We start from the raw sequence: 9,240 nt of genomic DNA, 5'->3' as shown, positions 1-9,240 counted from the left end.
GGCAACCATACTATCTATAGCCGTGGGCTTGGATAATATAGTAATGTCTTTTATCTAATTATTTTTTGATAAAAATAAATTAAATTTTCAAAACGTGTTCAAACCTAAATTGTAAATATTTGTTATCTTCTTTAATTTCATTATCACAGAAGGCAGTAACCGGGTTTCCTTCTGCAAAATAAATCGGTATTTTTGATTTGTTAGTAATGTTTATTAGATGGCTTTACCACTATTTCCTGGACCTCGATTGTATACGCGCGAATATGAAGAGAAATTTTTATTGCAAACCAGGCAACAACATTTCATTCGACTCAAAGCGATTGTAATTATTTAAATAATGGTATTTTCTATTATTATAAGCTAAAAATAATTTTTAAATTTCCTGATTTTAATAAATCTTGCCAATACTTTTTAGCCAGACAGAAAAATATTATCACAAAGAATTCATAACCCCAAAAAATACAAAAAATATATTATGCTCAAAACCAACACAAGACAATATGGCCTCACCTGGAATTGTATTCCCAAAGACCAAACGAGTAAATATTGGAATCTGCTTATTAGCTTGACCTGAAAAATCTATAAGGTTATTCTCACATCTTACTTAGTGCATGATTTTGTTACGTAGAAATATCGCCCATTGATTTAGTGATAGGTATTCACAAACGAATCCAAACTCAGCATTTACTGTACCATTGTCTTGATCAGTCTCTAACTCGAGCTGGGGCCAACATTTACACCATTTTTTTTTTTAAATTTAATTATGATATATTCAATATAAATAACATATTTTGTGACAGCATTCACACATATTATTCTTATTCTACAATCACTGTCTTACGCAGAGTTTTACATTAATTTTTATAATACAATATATTAGTTATATAGTTACTATTAGGTACAGTGTGTATAATCAATTTTAATTTTTATGATGGCGGCACTTGTTCTCCGGACACCGTGACTTGCCCGATGAAAAATCGCACCCATGACCAAGGAATCGAGCCGGCGTCTGCTCGTCGCAACCGACGCCTTAGACCGCTCGGTCACTCCGTCCCCCAGATATATATTATCTTATGTCGATATCCATATACTTTTTTGATAATCGCGTATAAATAAAATTTTAATCAATGTATATTATATATATTAAAAAGGCGTTACTGTGTTACATTAACAGGAACTCAGTCAGGCAGAGGTGGTGAAGAACAGGGATAATAGTGTTGTGTGCTGTGCGTTATTACAGATAAAAATGTGGTGACGAAATTGCTGAAAATAGCGACATGAACAGTTCACTTTTTTTAGATATTTAAAATATTCATATGTACATGAAACTTTTAAAATATATATCCTTTATCTTTTTATTTGGAATATCTGGTATCTTTGGCCAAAAATCAGTTAAATTATTTTCATACCCTAAAACTATCATGACCGGAAATATTTTCAACAAACTGACTGCCAACTTCTATAACTTCTTTGCAAGAATTTGCAGAAATGTATAGTTAAATCATCACTAATTGACTTGCAGTTTCATCTTCTACGACATTTAGGTGTTGACAGTGGCGCCGAACCTATAACCCAAGAGGGGCAACCGCCCCCACTTTTTTTCGGTGGGTGGGGTCGTGGGGGTCCGTGGGTACCCCAGCAAACTACTTATGAATTATGTTGCTAATAAGCTATTAATGTATACATATGCAGCACTGAAGCAGGCATAAACGGAGGTGGTAGTCCGTATAACTTTTTACTTGCCCCCCCTTTTAAAATATAGTTCGGCGCTACTGGGCGTTGACATAATAAGTTCTTAAACGATACCTGACGGCTGACCGAAATGTGCATAGTTGACATCAAAATCATCATAAATACGTAATTTTTGTCTTATTATATAATATTTCATGAATATTTTTTAAAAGTTTGAACACTGTAACGCAATTTGCCGTCAACGCACTACCCAACCTCGTCGGCTATATTATATTCTCTATCTCTTAGACCTTAGTATAAGGTCCATATAGTTATTATAGTAGTAGAATAATGATAAATCTGTAAATATGTTAAAAGGTGAATAGGAGTTAGGAAATAATAGTGGTACCAATGGTAGGTGATAAGTCATAGCTGAATGGTAATAAATAATAATAACTGCACTAAGACACTAAGTGATGAACTTATATAGGGGGGAGGGGAGGCTATAGCTTATTATATATCTCAGTTTCTGGTACACAACTTATATTATTCTAAAAATGTAAGTAAAAAAATTTACGAGATGAGAATAAAAAAAATTCCGGTGTGGCTATAGCTCCCCCTCCCTATTTTACATATATGTCGGTGAATAAGAGAACATATTTTGGGGATGGTGATCATTACAATAGTTATGAGACACATCAATTCAATTGTAAAATTAAACACATAATATACAATTACAAAATACAAGATGCACGTACTCAGTTGATCTAGAAATAAATGAACAAAATACTATTTAGTAAATAATAATATAATTTGTGATTCACAAGTTATATGAAAATGACCTAATATTGTACTTGTACTAAATAATTGATTAGGTACGTAGAATTTTACAACGATTTCAATGGAAGTCAAGAGTTAAAGTGATTTCAATTATTATGTTTGATATTATGATGGTTGAACATTAAATTTAAAGGTTTATTGAAAAGCTACGACATCAATTTAAAAAATAGGGTAAATGGGTATTGTTCTGCTGTACAGTAGGTTACAAGTGGGTGACTAAAATAATTAATTTTTAATTTATACTAATTAAATATACCATTTAAATATTTACTCATATCAGAATTGAATCCTGTGAAAATAAACTATATTGTGATAATTTCCAATTGTTTTTGGAATGTCTTCATTCTACATCGTATATGCCAGTAACTCTTTAGGTTAATCAATATCCAATAAGTATAATTAAGAAATTAGTCACCAAAATTTTTTATTGAACCTTCTAACGTATTCCAAACATCACAGGCCTTAAGCCCGGCAACTATGGTTATGTATTGGTTTTGTACATTTTTAATGTCAGTAGGGGGGGGGGGAACACGTGTGTGTTGGTTTTGGCAGAATTTTTGATTGGGCACCCGTAGGTATCTGCCTTGCCCGGGTGGGGGATGGCGGCACTTGTTCTCCGGACACCGTGACTTGCCCGAAGAAAAATTCCGCGCGTGACCAAGGAATCGAGCCGGCGTCTGCTGCGTCGCAACCGACGCCTTAGACCGCTCGGTCACTCCGTCACCCAGATATATATTATCTTGTGTCGATATACATATACTTTTTTGATAATCGCGTATAAATACAATTTTAATCAATATATATTTTATATAAAATAAAGGCGTTACTGTGTTACATTAACAGGAACTCAGTCAGGCAGAGAGGTTAAAGAACGGGGATAAAGTGTGGTGCGCTGTGCGTTATTACCGATAAAAATGTGGTGACGATGAAATTGCTGAAAATAGCGACATGAACAGTTCACTTTTTTTAGATATTTAAAATATTCATATGTACATGAAACTTTTAAAATATATATCCTTTATCTTTTTATTTGGAATATCTGGTATCTTTGGCCAAAAATCAGTTAAATTATTTTCATACCCTAAAACTATCATGACCGGAAATATTTTCAACAAACTGACTGCCAACTTCTATAACTTCTTTGCAAGAATTTGCAGAAATGTATAGTTAAATCATCACTAATTGACTTGCAGTTTCATATTCTACGACATTTAGGCGTTGACATAATAAGTTCTTAAACGATACCTGACGGCTGACCGGAATGTGCATAGTTGACATTAAAATCATCATAAATACGTAACTTTTGTCTTATTATATAATATTTCATGAATATTTTTTAAAAGTTTAAACACTGTAACGCAATTTGCCATCAACGCACTAACTAACCTCGTCGGCTATATTATATTCTCTATCTCTTAGACCTTAGTATAAGGTCTATTTGGTCATAGTAGTAGAATAATGACAAATCTGTAAATACGTTAAAAATAATTTGTGGTATCCTTAACTATTATATTGTTTCAGGATCGTTTAGATACCGGGTGAATTATTTCATTACTGGGTGTCTAACTAGTCTAGACTGGGTGTCTGGGTCTTCATTTGGACACAGAAAGCCTACATAAAAAATTCCATTATAAGGTTCCTCATAACTCATAAGTTGGGAATATTAAAGATACATATTAGGCTCGTTTTTTTTTTTACAAGCATATAAATATTAAATGTTGACAAATTTTATCAAAATCACGAAAATGTGCAGAATATTCGGTAGTGATTAACAATACATATATTTATAAAATATATTTTAACAAGTTATTCTGCATGGCGTTGTCTGTGACAAATAAAATACCCGTACCTACACTTACCCCTAAACTAGTAACAACTGTAACTAGTTACATGTAAACTCCATAGATATTCAACACAGTTTTTTTGGTTGTTTTGACCAAGTATAAAAATCAAATTAAAAAATGATATCCAATCATAACAACTATTTTATTTTCTGTAACCAATGGCAACAATATAATTATTGTAAAAAAAAAATTAAGTTATTCTGTAATTAATTATATTCCTCATGTATGGGTTGAAAATATAAAAGCAAGTCATACAATGATAGGCTACATTTTATAACTTACTTATTACTTTTCAACACGCACATATGGAATATAAGAAATTAATATTACGTATATTGTTGAAATCAGTCGAAAACTATAGATTTGCGTTTTAGATAATTTAATATAGGAAATAAAGTAAATATACTTAATTATATTTTGCAATTTTTTTTTATATAATTCAAAATTGTATAATATCAACATTATTGCTTGATGTTGTAATCTTTACACACATCAAAATAATATTGAATAGTTAATTAATTTTTAGTACCTATTTAATTTATGTAATGGTTTATTTAGCTTTTAATAAATTTAAAATGCTTCGATAAATCATACTTAATAATATACTTTAAGTCTTACTAATGTTGACAGTGAAAAAATTATCTCAATGGTTATATAAATACATTTTAGGTATATACAATTAAATTAAATAGGTATATACGTACCATTGGTAAAAATGTCTAAAAAAAGGGAAATAATAATAATTTGATATAAATGTGATATTATTTTTAATGGACCTTCCATAAAATATTGGAATAATAAAAATATAATAGAAATGCATTTAAAATGTTGGTTTATTTTTACTGTTAATATGAACCCGGAATAAACATTTATAAAATGTGAATAGGAGTTAGGAAATAATAGTGATACCCAATTGTAGGTCATAAGTCATAGCTGAATGGTAATAAATAATAATAACTGCACTAAGACACTAAGTGATGAACTTATATAGGAGGGGGGGGGGGGGTTATAGCTTATTATATATCTCAGTTTCTGGTACACAACTTATATTATTCTAAAAATGTAAGTAAAGCAATTTACAAGATGAGAATAAAAAAAAATTCTGGTGTGGCTCTATAGCTCCCCCCCCCTATTTTACATATATGTCGGTGAATAAGAGAACATATTTTGGGATGGTGATCATTACAATAGTTATGAGACACATCAATTAAATTGTAAAATTAAACACATAATATACAAAAACAAAATACAAGATGCACGTACCTATTTCATCTAGAAATAAATGAACAAAATACTATTTAGTAAATAATAATATACTTTGTGATTCACAAGTTATATGAAGATGACCTAATATTGTACTTGTACTAAATAATTCATTAGGTACGTAGATTTTTACAACGATTTCAATGGAAGTCAAGCGTTAAAGTGTTTTCGATTATTTATGTTTAATATTATGATGGTTGAACATTAAATTTAAAGATTTATTCAAAAGCTACGACATCAATTTAAAAAATAGGGTAAATGGGTATTGTTCTGCTGTACAGTAGGTTACAAGTGGGTGACTGAAATAGATGGTGTTAAATTTGAATTAAATGATATACGAAGAACGATTGTGAGGGAGATGGTTTGTCAGCCCAGGCTATTTTATATTATAATTATGATTTATATTATATTATTAATACGGTAGCCCCTGTGAGTGGGGGCTAGAATACACCTACGGCAATCTATGCCCGTCGTAAAAGGCGACCAAAATGGACCTAACAATGGGCAGAAACATTGTTAGTATCAAGTGGAGATTCATCTCTACTTGAATAGCATCCCTTAGTAATAAGAGATGTCATTGCGATGCAGAAGGCTCAAGGCAACGGGAAACCACTGCCTTAATTTTCCCAAACATCAAGCAATGAAGGACAACCATAACAATAGGAGACAAGACGATGGTATTCGGAACCTGGAGTCCGACAGGGGGAGACAGAGCATGGCTTCCCAGCAGTGGCGCAACCAGGATTTATTCAAGTGTCCAAAAAAATGTATTTCACTACTGCGTTTTTCTGTCCTTTTCCTGAGTATATACATACATTTCATTTCTTAATAAACACAATTTGCCGAGTTTAGGACCAATAAAAAAAAACACCCGATTATATTATTTACATTTTAGATTCTGAGTGGAAAGATAAATGTATTAATTTTACAATGATTTGTTTTTTTTTTAATTTTTTAATTTTTTTTTGTGTCTGTCATCATCTTTAGGACAGTAAAAGTGATTGGATTTTCTTCAACAGTTTCTTTTCTAGGAAAGTGAATCTATTTGGTACTTTGGGGGGGGGGGGGGGGGGGTCAAAAGTAAAAATTTCCCAGTAGTTTTCAAAAGCGCCTTGAAAAACAAAATAAAAATTAAGGAAAAACGGGAATTTTTAGGCAAAATCTGTTTTCGAGAAAATTGATTTTGGTTTTTGGTGCAACTCTTAAACAAATTACCGTAGGCACATGAAATTTTGACTGAATGTTAATATTTTCATTTTCTATACACCATACAATATTGAAAATATTTTGAATTTTTTTGAGCTCTCTACGGACATTTTCATTTTCCATTTTTTTTTAGTTTTGTTTCTAAAAATATCAATAAAATTTTATTTGTTGGATAAAAAAGCTTGAAAATTTAATAGAAGGCTCCTAGTATATTGTTTCAATGGCAGATGAAAAAATTAAAAGTCCATAGTCACAATTTTTTTTTATAAGCACTAAAGTTTAAAATTGACAAAATAAGTAAAAATGACGAAAATTTGCATATTACTTTGAGTTAGAAATTCATGAAAAATTTTCTATTTAAATCTAAGATATGAAAATGTAATACAAGATTCCTTATAAGATTATCTACCTTTATCAAACAAAAAATATCTATAAGAAAGTCAAATTGAATTTTTATGATCGTTTGAAATTCAAATTTTTACAACATTGGATATTCACTCGATTTCTCATGTAGCGATTTCCTTATTTGGGTTGTAATTCAAAAATGAATAACTGCAGATACATGAAAATTTTACTGAATTTTTATATTAGCATTTCCTATACACCATACAATTTTGAAAATATTTTGACTATTTTTGAGCTGTTTACGGACATTTTCAGTTTTCAATTTTTTTAGTTTTATTTTCTATAAATATCAATAAAATTGTATTTGTTGGGTAAAAAACGTTAAAATTTAATGCAAGGTTTCTGATAAATTGTTACAATAGCAGTTGAAATAAATTCAAAATACATATGCACAGTTTTTTTTTTATAAGCATTTAATGATCGAATTTTGACAAAATTTATCAAATTTAAAATTGAATAATTATTTTGTTGTTAAAAATTCAAAAAATGTTCAACTTTTATACCTAATGATTGAACATTTAAAAAAAATTCCACGTAAGTAGTTAATTCTGAAACCAATAAATCTAAAAAATACATAAGCACAGTTTATTTATATAGTCATTTTAAGTTCGAATTTGGACGAAAATACATGTTAAAAAACCTAGAATAATTATTTTAGTTATTTTGTTGTGATTGTATAATATTACTCGTGGGTACTTGAAACTTCTAAAGTATACTATTATATACCTATGATAGTATCACGGTTTGTTGTTGATGTACAACGCGTTATAGGTACCTACCTAATGGATATTGTGATATTCCTGTGTATATTATAGGTCAATTTTTTTTTATACAATAGATATAAGTAGGTATATAATATGTCTTATACCTAGACTGACATACCGTCGCCGCTCAGAATCGTTTTTCTTATACAATGATATTAAATCATTGAATTCAAATTTAATACCATCCATTATACAGTGACCCACTTGTAACCTACTGTACAGCATAGCGACATCCACTTGCCCACCTTTTTTAAATCTATATTCATAATGTATGTCAATTAATTATTATCGGATTCGACGTGTTATCAACAAAATATCTAATGTCCAAATCTAATCTAATAACTAATAAGTAATAATCAAACTAATCAACAAATTTCGATGAACATTTCACGGAAACTTTTAAAAATAAAAATAAAACTATGACATAAGCCAAGGGAGGGTCCGGACCTGGGGTCCAACCCCCTGGGTTCGCCACTGCTCCCCAGGTCGTCAGCCAGCGAAACCCATGCCAAAACAACAAAACAATAAACAACAAAAAAACAACATATTGGAAATAAAATCAAAAACATAACAATCCCAACTAAAATAGGAACGTGGAACGTAAGAACGTTGTTAAGACCGGGAAGGTGTGAAGGACTTAAACAAAAAAGGAAACTAATCCAGCTTGATATTTTAGGAGTGTGTGAAACTAGATGGGGTGGTAACTGGTAACGCATACAATATTGTGAATGGCGCATGCGCGAGTCAAATATACTGCCTCGGGCCGCCGGGTACTTGTGTATAGCTGCTCTACTAGCTAGGTGGAGAACAGCTCGCACAGTGCTTAGCAAGTAAATTATTTGATATTAACAATTAACTGGAATGACCCGCCTCACCCCGCACCCGGCGACCAGCACCACAATAAGTTTGCGCGGGGGCGCGACTACCAAACTGGTCTATTCTTAGAATACTAGAATTAATTCTGGAAATCAGATGTCTTGATAAAGTAATTAATAATAATAAACATTGCGACGACGCGCGACGCAAGTACTGTCGCCCATTTCCTGCAAAGTGCATACTGCTCAGAAATCTTATAGAATTCATCCAATTTTTATAGTTTTGTTTTATTTCATGGAACATAATCCCCCAACCCCCTGTAAGAGCACGACAATGTATAGTGTTGTGTTGCCTAGGGGCAGAAAAATGGTAAGTCCACCCCTGGTTAACACTTAAATTTTTTTATAATATCCACTAACTAAAAACACACC

The 9,240-nt window shown here is 31.2% G+C and overlaps 1 protein-coding gene across 4 annotated transcripts in view; it reads right to left on the bottom strand.

Moving 5' to 3' along the window:
• Positions 1-9,240, bottom strand: part of LOC100168229 — a 396,335-nt gene that overhangs the window by 294,881 nt on the left and 92,214 nt on the right. The window lies entirely within an intron of this gene.

The sequence above is a fragment of the Acyrthosiphon pisum genome, chromosome A2, assembly GCF_005508785.2.
Source record: "Acyrthosiphon pisum isolate AL4f chromosome A2, pea_aphid_22Mar2018_4r6ur, whole genome shotgun sequence".
Classification (NCBI taxonomy): Eukaryota; Metazoa; Arthropoda; class Insecta; order Hemiptera; family Aphididae; genus Acyrthosiphon; species Acyrthosiphon pisum.
Note: the sequence above shows the minus strand (reverse complement) of the source record. Positions and strands in the feature narration are given on the sequence as shown.